We start from the raw sequence: 15,824 nt of genomic DNA on the forward strand, positions 1-15,824 counted from the left end.
GACGGAATGATCCATGTCTTGTGGACAGAGGCGTATCTGAAGAGGTGGAAGAGGTGAGAAGCAGGCTGGTGTGGGTGATTTATTGACACCCAGGGTCATGGTGATGTCTGGGCTTTGGCTGCTGCCAGGGCCCATGTCTGGGTTCATGGTTATGATGCAGCCATGGTCTGTGTTGATGTCCATGGCTCCTGATGTTAGAATTCTGCCCTCACTCCAACCACATGACCGTACATGCGCAGTTCAGAAGTTAAGCAAAAGGTCTTGAGTCATCATTGTGTGCTGGCGACTACATGCACACAGCGTGGTCACGCAATCAGCGCATGCGTGGTGTAGCTCTGTAAGTCCGCCTCACTGGGAACCCTTAAAAAGCCAGATGCACCACCACCGCCCGGAGGCAGAGCCAGGCGGATCTCTGTGAGTTCGAGGCCAACCTGGGCTACCAAGTGAGTTCCAGGAAAGGCGCAAAGCTACACAGAGAAACCCTGTCTCGAAAAACCAAAAAAAGAAGAAGAAGAAGGAGGAGGAGGAGGAGGAGGAGGAGGAGGAGGAGGAGGAGGAGGAGGAGGAGGAGGAGAAGAAGAAGAAGAAGAAGAAGAAGAAGAAGAAGAAGAAGAAGAAGAAGAAAAAGCCAGATGCAGACCCCACCCTCTCTCTCTGCTCTGCTCTTTCTCCCCCCCACCCCACCATCTTTCCCTCTGCTCTACGAACGTACTCCCCCACCCCCTTCCTCCTAATAAAGTTCCGAAACTAATACTGGGTTCTGTCATGACCGTGACTTTCCCACTCGGTAACCAGTGTCGCAACCAGTGCCGCTTATCGTTCATTTCGCCTGGTACCACCAATGGCCGAGAGGACAGGGCTGCACAGAGCTGGCCCTGCCCCTCACTGGCTGCAGCACTGCGGAGAACCGGTTCTGCCCTTCACCAGCTGCAGCGCGCAGGAGACAGGGTCCTACACCTCACCTGGGCAGCACAATAGAGCTGACCTTGCACGCAGGGGCATGGGCGAGCTGAGGACATGAAAATGGGAGAGCGGTGAGGGAAAGATGCCTCTCGTCACCTGCGGCAGGTGGGGGATCGGACCCAGCCCTCACCAGCTGCAGCCCTCGGGAGAACAGGCCTCGTGCCTTGCCTGGACAGCCACAGTAGCGCTGACCCTGAGATGGGGCGCAGGTGAGCCAGCCCTGAGGGTGTGAGGGGACCATAGCTAGTACCGCCTCCCTCAGCAGCGGGGGGAGGGGGGGATGCCCTCCCCTCTCACCCCTAACACCTCCATCTGGCAAGGGAGCAGAAACACTCAGGAGAGCAGGCCCCGCATCTCACCTGGGCAGCACACCTGAGCCGACCCTGTTAGTAGAGGGGTAGGTGAGCCAGCCCCAAAGTTGTGAGCCTGGGAGAACTGTCCCCACTACTCATCTGTCACGTGGAGGAGTGGTGGGGGGGGAGACGCCCCCCTTATCCTCGCCCCTCGAAGCCTGCCACAGATGAGGGAGCTGACCCCCTTCACTGGCTGCCACACTCAGGAAAGTGAGCCCTGTACCTCACTGGGCAGCACAGCAGAGCTGGCCCTGTTGGCAGGGGTGTGGATGAGCCGCCCTGAGAACATGAGCAGGGGAGATCTGGCCCTGCCTCTCATCTGCCATATGGAGGTGTGGGCAGGGGAGAGATGTCCACCCACAGAGCTGGCCCTGAGGTCGTAAGAGCAGGAGAGTGTTGTACCCAGATCGCTGTCCCTGCCTGCCCCTCACCAGCTGCAGCACTCGGGAGAGTGGCCTCTGCACCTCACCTGGACAACACAGTGGAGCTGGCCCTGAAGGTGCAGGTGTGGAGAACTGACTGAGTGCTTGAGAACAGGAGAACTGATCCAGTCCCTTGCTCACCACAAAGGATGAGTTAGCCAGGGAAATGCTGGAGAGCTCACCCTGGTGGTGAGGATGAGGGAGAGCTGATGGGCTGACCAACCCAGCAACCACCCAGGCCCAGAACCAGAACATTTCAGATTCTAAAGTCAGGTTGTTTTTAGAATAGAACAGCTATTGGAATAATCTCTGTAACATGCCATTTACCTATGTTCTGGACATCTCTAGATTTTAGAATGTGTCTCTTGTTGGGTGTTATTCTTGCTGGTTATATATTTCTGTTTTTGTTTAGGTTATTACCTTTCTCCTTTCCTGGACAATACTTGATAATCGTCCCTATTGTTTTTATATTAGGTTAGAATTTTTCTTATTTAGACAAAAGGGGGAGATGTAGTGAATATCTGCTCTATGACCCTGAAGTGCAGCCCTAGAGGAGTAGCAGGTAACTTCTCTACCTACCTATGGCCTTGAAGTACATGCCCCTGGGGCGTGGCCTCTCGCTATCCTTAAGACCTGAGATGCAAGTACTCTCTTCTCTCCCTTGTGGCCTCGGCTGTGGGACTGACTCAGACAGCTGGAACTGTGTGAGACTGTGCCCCAGCATTCCAGAACCTGCAACAATTCTGTTCTGTACAGCGGGGTTTTCTCCCCTACTAAAATCCTCTGCCCTTTAAGTAGACTCCATGGATTTCTCACTTTAGTTATAAGTTGACCACCCCAACATCTACCCCATCTTTGATCTGCTAAAGCATGTGAAGGGACTGGTCTGGCAGACCCAAAGCTGCAGGATCTCCACAACACAGGATAACCAAGAGGAGCCCCAGTGAGGGACAGCATCCATAGTGTAGCAGAAACCAGAGGCCTTGAACCACACCAATGACTCTTTACAATGAACACTTGTGAGTAAAGATACGTGGACAAAAGTGTTTACTGCATGACTCACTGTGTCACACTGCAGCTGCCATGATGAGATTTGGGTTTTCTTTTCTCTTAAATTTTATTTTATTTTATTTTGGGGGGCAGGTTGCAAGGGCAGAAGGTAGATACAAAGGGCTGGGGAAGTGAATGGGATGGAGATGCATGATGTGAAAGACACAAAGAATAAATAAAAAAGAAAGTTAAAAAATGTGAATGCCTTTTCTGTCCTCAGCATAAGGGTCATTACCAGGGTAACCCCATCCTGCCACCCTGGCAATTGAACTCAGGGGAGCTCAGACTTTTCCCTCTTCTCAGGCCCTGTGTTAGATGCAGTTTTGGAAAACCGGGCCTGGGGCCTGCCTGGCCTTTCTGTCTTGGGGGACAGTGCTTGTCCAGACTTCAACCATGATGATGGCAGACTCCTACTTAGGCAGTGTTGAGCGCTCAGGGACAGGCCTTCACTTAGTGTCCAGCCAAGACAAATGCCTGGAGATCAATGGTAGAGCAGGTCCAGAACCCCGATTCTGGCTGGAGCTCAGGCCAATGTCTGTCACGAGTGACAGAGCAAGCGCCACATCAGAACTGTGGGTAGAGAAGGCTGGGGCTGCTAAAGTGCAGATTCTTGGGACAGTGAGATGGCTGGGTGGGAATAGGTGCTTGCTACTAACTGTGACAACCTGAGTTTGAGTCCCCCGGACCCATATTGTTGTTCAATCTTAGAGGTCTTATTAATAGAAAGCCCCGAGCCAGATATCAGGGTGAAAGCTGCAAGATCAGAGAAGCAGAGCAGCCAGCCACTAGTTCTTACCTCTATGAAATCCTCAGACTAAAGAGAGCGAGTTCCTGTTTCCTCACACCTTATATACCTTTCTCTGTCCAGACATCACTTCCTGGGATTAAAGGCATGTGTGCTTCCCAAGCAAAGACATGAGATCTCAAGTGCTGGGATTAAAGGTGTGTGTCACCACACCTGGCTCTGTTTCTCTCCTATACTGGATAATCTCATGTAGCCCAGTGTGGCCTTGAACTCATAAAGATCCAGACAGATCTCTGCCTCCCAAGTGATAGAATTAAGGGTGTGTGCCACCACTGCCTTACCTCTATGTTTAATCTAGTGGCTGGTTCTGTCCTCTGATCCTCAGGCAAGTTTATTAGGGTACACAATACATCAGCACACCATATGATGAAAGAAAAAAAAACAACTCTTGAAAATTGTCCTCTGACCTCAATATGGATGGCATATACATACATATAAGAGAGAGAGAGAGAGAGAGAGAGAGAGAGAGAGAGGAAGAGAGAGAGAGAGAGAGAGAGAGAGAGAGAGAGAGAGAGAGAGAGAGAGAGGAGGGAAGGAGGGAGGGAGGGAGGGAAGGAAGGAAGGAAGGAAGGAAGGAAGGAAGGAAGGAAGGAAGGAAGGAAGGAAGGAAGGAAGGAACTATGTATGTTCCTTAAAGTCTCTGCGCTTTGGTGACAGGGTTATTTATACCCCTTAGCAGGACTTCTCGGACTCCCAGTGATTAGCAGCATTTTTTGGGCAGCACACACACAGCACACTGGCCTCCGTGAAAGGCTGCAGCTGTTTATACTCCCACAGCTGCACCAAGAATCCTTCACCAAGCCCTGCCAGCACCGCTGGTCCAATACCATGCTGTTCTCCCCAAGCATCACCTTCCGGAAAGAAAACCTATGGAGGCACGGGAGCCCTTGCTGGAGGGTGGCGGCAGGGGAGGACACACACATAATTCTGTGCCCTGGCTGCCAGTGACTGGAGTGAGTGTGCTGTGGCTGCTGAGCGGGTATGTCGGGCTGGATTCACATCAAGGCAGTGGATGACCAGCCTTCCTTACACACACACTGGCCCAGGCCCAGGCCTTGGCGAGAAGAATGCTCCATACTGCCTCTCCCCAGACTCAGACAGGGACACAGGTCACCAGATAGCATCAGTCAGGACAAGCCCTGTGGGCAAGAGACAGCTCATCTGCAAGAGTCAAGAGCAGGAGCAGACAGCTACCTCGGCTGAAGCTGTCCCACACTGAAGGCTGCAAGGGACAAGCTGTCCTTTCTCTTCAGATGACTTCCTCTGGCGTGGAAGATGCCCAAGTAAAGCAGTTGCAGAAAAGCAGGAAAAGGTTAACTCCACAATGAAGCCGTGACCCGACATCCACATGGGATTTTCGGGATTTTCTTCACTTCTTTTTTCTTTTTTTCATTATCATTATTGTTATTATTAGTTTGGCAGAGGTCAGTTGAGTTTGGCTTTCCAAGTGCTGTCTGGAAAAAGTCTGACCCACACACCCGGCTGCCCAGCTCGGCGGCTCGGGGCTGAAATGGGCCTTGTGGATCCAGACGCAGCTCTCGGATTTCTTGTTGCAAGATTCTCTGACCTTGTGAGTCAAGAAACCTGCCGAGACCAGTCCCCTCCTCTACCCAGAGGCCACTCAGGAAATACTTGGCTCGCACTCCAGGACTCCTGTGCCAAACAGCCGAGATAGCCATCTGGCTCCGAACAATTGCAGCTGTAAGCAACACACTCTGACTGCAGAAGCAGAATCATCCGGAGCATGGCCCCGTCCTGCGTGCAGCCCGCCCCCGTGCGGTGCTCCAGGTGATGGCTGGGAAGCGCGCCGGGTAAGTGCGTCCGTTGACGGCAAACAGAAGGAGCGAGCGCAGAACAGTCTGCCAGAACAGGAACTGGCCACTGACCAGGTTTCTACGTGGGATTACCTTCTGAAAGAATTGCTGCAGAAACTGGCTGGCTTAGTGAGACATCCAGATGATGGTCTGGGGCCTTCAGTGTAAACACAGGCAAGCTTGTTAGAATCAGCAGAAAGGCCAACTGCTGGGGCAGAGGACTCAGGGAAGGGCGTTAGGTTTCTCGTGTTCTAGGTCAGCGCCAGAGGGTAACAGGCCGAAGGTCCGGAGCAGGATGACTTCCCCCAGACTCTGTTAGGGGATTTAGTGCGGGGCGGGGTGGGGGTGGGGGTAGCTTAGGGTACTAGCGATAGAGAAAAGGTTACATTACTTCCGGCAGCTGCTGGTTCACCCTGGAGTCATGGCCCGGAGGTGGCCTACCTTCCCGCACAGGTTCCCTTAGCCTCTCCCTCACCTTACTCAGGCCTCAGCACAAATGCCGCCTCCTCAGGAAAACCTGTGTCTGACCATTACCCCATCTGAAGGAAAGAAAGGCGCTGGCCCTGCTGGGTTTCCCAGCGCCATACATGTTACTGCTCCCATTGCATTTGCTTTGCCTATGCCCGACTCTGTGGCCATCCTGGAGGAGCCAAGATAGTCTATTTTATCTATTTGTTTATTTATTTTGGGATAGGTTCTCACGTATCCCAAGTTGGCCTCAAGCTCTCCAGCTGAAGAAGATCCCCCTGCCTCCACTCCAAAGTGCTGGGATTACAGGCACGTACCACAACACCCCACCTTGTAGTGTCTGCAGTGCTGAGGATTGAACCTGGGACCTTCTGCACGCTGCACAAGCTGAGTTCCGCCTCCAGCCTCTCGCAGGTGAAGATACCCCAAAGAGACACTTGCGCCCCCCTTTTTCTATCAGACTGTTGAAATAATGGTCCCCATGAAATTGGAATCCCCCAAGACTGGCACGCTGGGAGAAAGAAAAGGATGAAGGCAGAGAGAAAGCTGTGCCCTGGAATGAGATTTCACACAGCCCCACAGCTCACCAGCCCCACTGCGGGTCAGTGACGGGCAGGACCAACTCGACCAGGACTCTGCAACAGGGTGCACCCTTGTCCTCTTTTTAAACCTGAACTCCGTTGTCGGGACCCTGCGGTAGACTCGGGGGCTGCGGGCCCTCTTTGTTCCCCTTCCCGGTGTGGCCACACTGAATACATCTTCTCTATTTGTCACTGCTGTTGGTCCCTCTAATGGCCTGCTGAGGCAGAGTGGCCAAGCCTAGGTTGCTGGGCTGCCAGAGCCCAGCTTCTGACCCAGACAGCTCTGGTGAGAATACTTTTCGCCTAGCTAAAATGCCAAGTGCAGGAATGTGTATATTTTTACTTACATTTGGGGCCTAGGGTCTTATGAAAATGCTTGATGCGTCATAAAGTCTAGTAAATATTCACTGCGTGAGTGAAGGGATCTTACAGTCAGGGTTGACTCACATGCCAAACCTTATTATTGCATTGAGTTAATTATGGACTCACCCAAAAGGTGTGCGAAAGACGATACCAAGTGTGGAGCTGCAGTCGTCTAGTGTAGAAGCAAGAACTGCTGCTTGGTTTCTTACACTTTCTGTTAAAATAGGCCAGCACACCATGTTGGGGGACATGGTTGCAATTCCTATTTATAGCCACAAGATGGCACCATTGCTCAGAGTCTTTCCTTTGGAAAGCAGGCCAGCATCAGAAAATTCTCATTCCTCCTCCTCCTCCTCCTCCTCCTCCTCCTCCTCCTCCTCCTCCTCCTCCTCCTCCTCCTCCTCCTCCCCCTCCTCCTCCTCCTCCCCCTTCCTCCCCTCTTCTCCTTCTCCTCTCTTCCTTCCGTCTACTCTCCCCTCCTCTTTTCTTCAGTAAACTTAAGCAACACCGTGAGAGCAAGCCTTTGCTAGAGCTCCGGGAAGGAAGACACCAAGCGGGACACTGCCACCGGCAGCACCCTGCTCAAGCAGCCTGACCGGAAAAGCTGGATCCATAAGCTTTGTCTTCCCTCTGGCCCAAGGCCCAGAGCCCCGCAGTCCCCGGCGTGATTGGCAGCATGGGGACCTTCACCCGTTACTCCCCTGGCAGTGTCCTCCACCATGACCCTCCCCCCCCCCCCCCCAGGCTCTCAGCAGCACCTGCCCTCAGGTCTGATTCTGAGAAACCATCTGAGGTCTCCCACTGGGGCTCCGTGGCCTTTGCTCCCTATTGGCCTAAGGGAAAACGATATGGCCTTGAGGCTGTGGGTGGTGCTTGTGAGATTTTGTGTCTGGGGAACAAATTCCCAGGGATGGTCAGGGTTGCAGTACAGAATCGGGGCTGCGAAAACAAGAAGACATAGGAGACGCCAGAGATTTCCGTAACGGGGACCTGGCCTGTGAAAAGGTGGCGTAACTGTCCTGCAGACAGCCTCTTGTTTTCAGATGACCCCAAGCAAACAGCCGGGGCTTCTCTTTCCTGGGTCCTGGCTACAGAGCTCCGAGTGCCTGGGTTTGGAGGCTGTGGTCTGGTTCCGGCCGTTTGCTGGCCTCGGGCGTGGAAGCCAGGATTCATCTCTAAACTGAGATTAGGAAAGGGAAATCATCTACGTCATCGGCAGGAATTCTGGGTGCTGCCCACCTCAGGTCCACTTCCCCTCTTCCAGTCAAACCCTGACCCAGCAACTCTGCAGGGCATGTCGAGAAGCGCTAAGGCTAGAAGGTCATTCCGGGTGATAATTGGGACAATCATTAATTTCTGAGGTCGAAGAGTGACTCATTTAGCTCTGATGTGCACAGATCAAAGGAGGGTATTTATGGCTTCGACACAAGCCTTCCATTCTTTGCCCTGCCATAATAAATAATATAAAGTCGTCACTGCTGCCGTTCCCTCCCCAGTGTCTCTGTGCTGAATATCATCCCTCTCCCTTCCCTACCCTCCTCATTCTCCGAAAGGTCAAGACGTTCTCTGCTGGCTCTCAGAGACTAGGCTGTCACGTGCTGCCATGAAGGGGGTTCAATGCCCATGACCCCCGACGAGGAAACAGGCAGGTCTAGGGGGGGGCAGGGGCTAGCTCTCCCTGGGAACTTACCGTTCTTGTCTTGCTTGAGTGTGTCTCTCGGTGCTTGGGCCAGCTGGAAACCTGGCTGCTGTTTGAGAGCTTTGTGACCTCAGGAGAACTTTGAAGCCTCCGTTTCCCAGTCTATAAAATATGGATAATAATAGCACCAAGTCTGACTTATGAGAAGGACAAGATAAAATATGTAAAGTGCTCAACACCAAGCCTATTACAAAACAATGCCGGGAGCCCTGCCCGTTCCTCCAGGGTCTTGTGTTATTTCCAAGAACTTGTGAATGCGGTGTGAACTGTTCTGTGTGACCTCTTCAGGGAAGATGTGTCCCCCCACACACACCCCAGGACTCAAGACTAACACTGTTACAGGAACCAAATGAGTGGGCCTAGCTCAGTTTCTTAGTCCTACCGCTGTGGGCTCTCTGGACCAGGCCATGCCCGGCTGTGAGACAGTGCCGGCCGGCCGGGTACACCTAAAAATGATTTGCCACATTCCTGCCTTCTACTCCCTAGATGCCAATAGCAGCCTTCTAGTTATCATGGTGGAAGTGTCTCTGAAGCTGTCTGCAGGGCACCAGGTCTAGATGGATAGACAGACAAAAAGACAGGCAGATGGATAGTAATCCAAGTAGGCCCCATCAAGCACTAGGAAGTATGCAGAGCTGAAGCCCTGGGGACAGCTGGGAGTTCTCCGTCAGTCCCTTGAGCACATATATTAGATGGTTGGATGACAGGTCACTGGGGCTGTCCCCTGTCTCTGTCACAGCATTAGTAACCTCTTTTCTTTTTATGGGGTCCAAGTGTGTCTTGGTGATTTTCTGTTGCTGTGATAAGACACCATGAGAAGAAGAAAGAGTTTCTTTGGGGTTTACAGTTTCAGAGAGTTAGAGTCTGCGGCCATCAGAACAGGAAGCATGGCAGCAGGTGGGCAGGCATGGGCAGTAATCAAGGGCTCACAAGACAGAGAGAGCTAACTGGGAATGGCGAACCTCAAAACCCAGGGACACACCTCCTCCAAGGCCACACCTCTAGTCCTTCCCAAACAGTTCCACCAACTGGAGACCAGGTATTCGAATATAAGAACTACGGGGCCCATTCTCATTCAAACCACCACAAAGTGAGGCTACTGTGCGCTTGTTGCTCTGGTATGTTCACTAAGTTTGGGGGCCTGGTTTTCATGACATGGTTTTAATATACTCATGTGACATATGTTCCCAATCTACCTAGATAAGCTTATATGTGGCACCTTTTTGTTTGTATGAATGAATTATTGGTCCGTGGCTGAGAGTTGGTTCGGGAAAGGTTTTGGCATTTATGTGCACCAATGAGATTCAGGTGTACCCTGCTTCTGACTTGACACTCAGAACGGAGCTAGCTGATGCTCTGTAGAATGGAGTCACTCAAGCAAGGCACAGGCTAAAGGCTACTGCTTCACACAACTTAGATCAACTACCGCCTGATCTCCCTGAAGGAGACAGGTGGACCCTCAGGGTCTATTCGGAGGGTTGCCTGGAAGATGAATCCCTGAGATCTTCCCTCCTTGGGAAGTGGTACCCCTTAGATGTGGACCAAAACCCATAGAAACCTGTCCAGCCTCAGAGGCCTGGACAAGAGACAGTGGTCAGTGGCAGTGAACAGGTCTAGTTCAACCAGGACACTGTGTGAGCGTGGGGAATTGCCAGAACTCTGTGCCCCAACATCCTCATCTGAAAATAAAGGCACTAATAACATCTGCTCTGTAGGGATATCTTCAGGACGAGATATCTTCACAGTGGGAAGCGGTCAGAGCAGAGCCAGGCACGTAACAAATAAACAAAAACTCAAGACAGCAGGAGCCACCGGAGGCAGGGCTTCTCTGTGCACAGGTATCCAGGTCATGACTGAACATCTGGAGTTTCCGTGGGTCTTTGGCCATCTGCACAGGAGGGCAAGGGGTGGGGGTGGGCTTTGGGGGGACTTCAGGTGAGGGGCTAGGGGTTGGGGGGACTCCAGGGTCTTCCTCAGCAGAGGCTGTTCTGAGGACAGGGCCAGAGAGAAAACACAGCACAAAGACGGCTCTTCCCATTTCAGCCCCTAGAGGTTTCTCTTTTAAGAAGATTGGAGAAGACAAAATTTCCCCTCCCAATTTAGATTTGAGTGGGGGCCTGTGAACAAACTGACCTTAAATAAACAGAGAAAAGCCAAAGCCTCCTCATGTGTGGAAAGACCCACAGGTCTGACTATACCAAACTTAACGAAAGAGTCGGCTTTGAAAAGCGGAAATGGCGTATTTACATAATCGTTTTTTGGACTGCCCTGGCACCCATACTTCGGGCCTCTGGGCAGGCGGCAGGTGTGGTGCTCTGATTTAGTCAGATAAGAAAGGTGCTGTGAGGATTTCTTCCTACATCTGCTGCTGGGATTTCAGTCCGAGGGAAGGAAGAATTAAGTTTAGGGAGCCCTAATATTTCCTATCTGGCAGAGGCAGCCAAATCCCAGCCCAGAAGCCTCCCCAAACACAAAGCTGAAAGCCATTGAGCACTGCCAAATGCCTTGGATGACTTATCTGTTCTGTGCAATAAATCACCCTCCGACACAGCCGTTCAAACAAACGGAAACCCGACATCCATCATCTCCCACAGCATCTGAGCAGCAGCAGTTTGGAAGTAGTTCAGTTGGGTGGCTCTGGCTTAGGGCTCCTCCTGGAGTCCTGGTCACGATATGGAGGAGGCTGACAGCATGTGAGGGCTTGGTGGGGCCAGAGGAGCTGCAGCCATGAGTCCCCACATGGTTGTTGACAGGAGGGGTCCACTCCTCGTCACACAGCCCCCCAAGGTGGCTGCAGGACCTCTCTCACACCATGGAAGCTGGCCTCCTCCACAGTGAGCATCTCAAGCAAGAGATTCAGGCAGATGCTATCTCTGAGCCAGGCTCCACCACACATCCCAGCCCGGCTGCTGGGTTTTATTGGTCATGCATCACGGAAGAGACGACACAGAGCTTAAAGACTAGGAGACAGGGCTCTGCTCTACCTTGAAGGCTGACAGCTCCAGCCTTCACTCTCCCTATGCCAGCCTGGCTCTGCCAGGAAAGCAGAGCCCCTCAGACTGGAAATCCTAGGGAGAGTGAGACTCGGGCCACCCTCTGCGGCTTCCACCTGCCTCACTGAACAACACACCCACTAAAACTGGGCCAGTCACCTTCAATGGTGGGGTTAAGGCACACGGAATAGCACAGATTCTGGGCCATTGGCATAGTGCTTCCTTGCGTGCACAAAGCCCTGGGTTTGATCCCCAGGACCACGTAGACTGGGCATGGTGGCTCATACCTGTAACCCTAGCACTAGGGATGTGGAGGTAAGAGGATTATCAGCCACATAGCCAGTTCAAGGCCATCCTGGACCACAGGAGACACTGTCTCAGGAAAATATCAAGGCTGGGAAATGAGACTTTCACACAGTCAGGAAATGTGCCACTATAAATGATGGTCCCGGCTTTCAACAGAGAGGACTGAGGGAACTGAGGCAATTCTGCTGGCTTCAAAGAGAAGGCAGCACCTAAGTTCTTACACCCAAGGCCCTTCCTGATCCCAAAGCCAGATATGTGAATGACTTCTGGCATCCGGTCCCCAAGCTATTCTGGCCTGGGCTGGAATCTGCTCTTCCTGCAGTGAGGTCATCCCCTGCTGTTCCTGTCCTATCGCTTTCATGAGTCTACCAGACTCACCCTGCACACCCCAGGTTTCCTGACCCTGCCAGAGGCGGTTCAGGTTAATGACAGGCCAAAATTATTATGAAGTGACAATCTGTGGGAAACTCTTGTCACCCATCAGTATCTCCAAGAACGCTGGACAGGGTCTCAAGGACACCTGGTGTCGGTGAGTAAAGCAAGCCAAGGCTCTACACTGAGACCAGTAATTCGGACAGAAGGGCAGACAAGGTCAAAGGTTGCAGAATGGAACCACAGGCTTTCCCCGGAGCTGCCCAAGGCCACCTCTCCCAACCCAATCCCCCCATAACTGCCTCTCTGGCTCCCCTGATCAGGCCCTGGCTGGAGCTTTCTCCTCTTGCCACACATTAACTATTAACTCGGCTTTTGTTTTGGTTTAGCATTCTGTTTGTGCTCACAGTAAACTGACCTCCCTGCTGGGGTCAACGAGCCTTATTTGGATAGACAGGACTCACGTTTTTTTACCTCTTCATTCCATGCCTGATCTCACATTACCCTTCTTCCCACAGAGGTCGTTGTATGATTTTTGTGTCCTACCAACCTGTTTGTTATTGGCATTCAAGCTTAACATGGGCGTTATAGGGGGCATGTTTAAACAGGTACATAAGTGGTGGACCCTCTCACTGCCCTCTCCAGCACAAGCTGTGCTCCAACATCGTGGAAGTAGAAGTCTGTCTACCAGAGTGTGCTTTTCGTCATTTGCATATAACAAGTATCCATTGATTCTCCTATTAATACATTTCTAGATGTTTCTAACTCACACACATCACAAACAACTCTGCAAATGGGCATCGGTCCCCGAGTCTCGCTAGGCCTTGCCGAGTGCCTGGGGACGCCCTGAGTGCCGCTGAGATGTGCCAACACCATTATTTCCCCAAGAGTCTCTTTTCTTCGTCTGTACCAGTGTTTGCCACCAGATCTCAAACACTGGCCGGTGTGGCAGGAGTACAGCCGCGCCCACACCGTACTCCATGCTCCTGGCTCTCCTCCCCCTCCCTTCCCGCCTCCTGGGACGAAGTGTCAGTGTGTCTGTCTTGGTTGTAGGCTTCTCATCAGGCTTGCAGTGCCAGATAGGAATTCTCTACCGTGAAGCAGGCCTCAAATCCAGTCAGAAAATGGTTCGTTACCCCATCACAGACCCCCACTGTTGTACCAGCAGGCTCGTCCTGCCCGGCTGGTTGGCATTATTACACACAGGGTCAACCACCGCGGCTGAGGAGGTCACAGGCCCTGGTGAGGAACCTACTGCTGTTTTGCCAAATGGATATGATGTGCCTGTCAGACTACCTTTTAAACGGTCATGTTCATGGCCCTATGTTAGCAGTGCCATCAGTCTAGGTCAGAAAAGTCCATTTTTTGCAATGATTAGAAATGGCTGCAGAGACCTGTAACTGGCCAATGTACCAAGAGGAATGATTGGTTGAATGCTCAACCATGAATGGATGATAAGATAAAAAGGAAAATTGTGGAATCTACTTTTAAATAAGATAAGTAATGAAAATTTTCTGTCTGAATTTGTCAAATGTTACTGGACTGGACATTGTTAATATATATAATGAAGTTTTTATCTAAATCTGTCAAATGTTAATGGACTAGACATCATTAATGTAATTCTTGACTGTATATATTGTATATACTTATTGGATAGTTTTTCTTGTATTAGTTATAAGCTTTTTTTAATTTTAGACAAAAAAGGGAAAATGTGGTGATATTGTGTTACCCAAAAAATATTGTGTACTCTAATAAACTTATCTGGGGTCAGAGAACAGAACAGCCACTAGACACTTAGGCTAGAAAATGGTGGCACTCACACCTTTAATCCTAGCACTCCAGAGGCAGAAATCCATCTGGGATCTCTGTGAGCTCAGGGCTTGGATACAGCCAAGCATGGTGACTCACGCCTTTAATCCCAGAGAGCCAGCCTTTAATCCCAGGGAGTGGTGGTAGAAAGCAGAAAGGTATATAAGGCATGAGGACCAGAAACTAGAAGCTTTTGGCTGGTTAAGCTTTCAGGCTTCTAGCAACAGTTCAGCTGAGAGCCCTTCGGATATGAGGACACAGAGGCTTCCAGTCTGAGGAAACAGGATCAGCTGAGAAGTTGGCCAGGTGAGGTTAACTGTGGCTTGTTCTGTCTCTCTGACCATCCAGCATTTCACCCCAATAACTGGCCCCGGGTTTGATTTTATTAATAAGAACTTTTAAAATTCCTGTTAAAAATGGGATATCAGTCTCACCTCCTCGAAGGCTTAGGGAACACTGTGGAAGGAGGGCCAGAGCCAGAGCGAGTCAGGGAGTGGTGTGGAATTTGACTTCCAGAGATGACATGGATGTCGTACTCTTGACCGCCCGGCATCTGTGATTACCCGCACAAGATTGGACTTGTCAACACTCTGCCCCCGAAGGGAAAGGGGCCGTGGGGCTCTACGCCTCACTGAAGATTTATGTGCCATTAGTGGTCTTTATTTAGTGGTGTAGCCACTGGTAAGAGGCCTGTGCTCCTGTAAACACACTGCCACTCATGACTTATTAGGTCACGCCCACACATACACAACAGTGTCAGTGTGTCACTCATGGCTTATTAGGTCACACACACACACACACACACACACACACACACACACACACACACGACAGTGTCAGCGTGTCCTGTTCTCACCGCCTCCTTGGAATTGATATGGTGGCAGAAACGGGACTAGGGAAGAAAAGCTTTCTAGCTTTGGAGTTTCAAAATCCTGGACCAGAACCAAAAAGGATCGACAGTACAGAAAACATGTCTAGAGGAAAAGCATCAAAAAGAAGCCATGACCAGCAGGGAGCTCCCCTTGCGGCCCCACTTGACCATGGCCAGCTGGCTGAAGGAGGATGTGAGAAGGGAAGCAGAGAAAGCTCTGTCAGGAGGACCGAGGTGGATGCACACCGGCTGCGGCCAGGGTCAAGGGCGAGCCAGGCCGCAGCCTGGGTGGGGGTGGGTCAGGCCTGCCCAGAGCACCTCTCTGTTCCAGCTCGTTATTGCAGTGTGGCAATCTGGCCTAATGTTTTCTGATCTTTCAATCTTTTCGCAAAAAATCCAAATTGAAATTTTATTTGGAAGCCCTCTTAAAAAAAATACTACTATGGAAAACTTCAAACATATTTAAAAATAAGCAAGGAGTACAAGGAACCTTGGTACCAACTCCCCAAGTTTCAGCGTGATCCACGGGAGTCAACGGCCCCACTGCAACACACCACTTCTCTGATCCTTGTTATCTTAGAGCCCAGACTCTTGTTTCCTTTGCAAAGTCAAGGACTCATGGGGGTTTGTTTTTGTTTGTTTGCTTTGTTTGTTTGTTTGCTTTGTTTAATTGCAGTTATTTTTTGGGAAGGGTGTGCTGTGGCTCATGTGTGGGAGTCAGTCGCTGGCCCCTGCCCCTGACGTGTGTCCAGGACCAAACTCAAGTTGTGAGCCGTGCACCATGGAGGACCGGGTGCCCTCACCTGCCAGGCCATCACTGAGCCCAGGACCCATCCCAGCATCCTCAGCACCTACTAACACAACAATAAAACTCTGATATCCTGGGTTTGTTCTTTAAAAAAGAAAAAAGACAAAACAACAGGAGCCTGAGTAGAGCTCCTAGCTAATCTGTTAA

At 51.3% G+C, this 15,824-nt stretch overlaps 1 long non-coding RNA gene across 1 annotated transcript; it reads left to right on the forward strand.

Moving 5' to 3' along the window:
• Window positions 1-5,410: 5,410 nt before the first annotated feature.
• On the forward strand, window positions 5,411-8,290 carry LOC143267576 (uncharacterized). The gene is made up of 2 exons (XR_013042843.1): window positions 5,411-5,581; window positions 6,102-8,290. It is a non-coding gene; the product is annotated as an uncharacterized LOC143267576 (long non-coding RNA).
• Window positions 8,291-15,824: the final 7,534 nt, after the last annotated feature.

Source organism: Peromyscus maniculatus, chromosome 10 (genome assembly GCF_049852395.1).
Source record: "Peromyscus maniculatus bairdii isolate BWxNUB_F1_BW_parent chromosome 10, HU_Pman_BW_mat_3.1, whole genome shotgun sequence".
Lineage (NCBI taxonomy): Eukaryota > Metazoa > Chordata > Mammalia > Rodentia > Cricetidae > Peromyscus > Peromyscus maniculatus.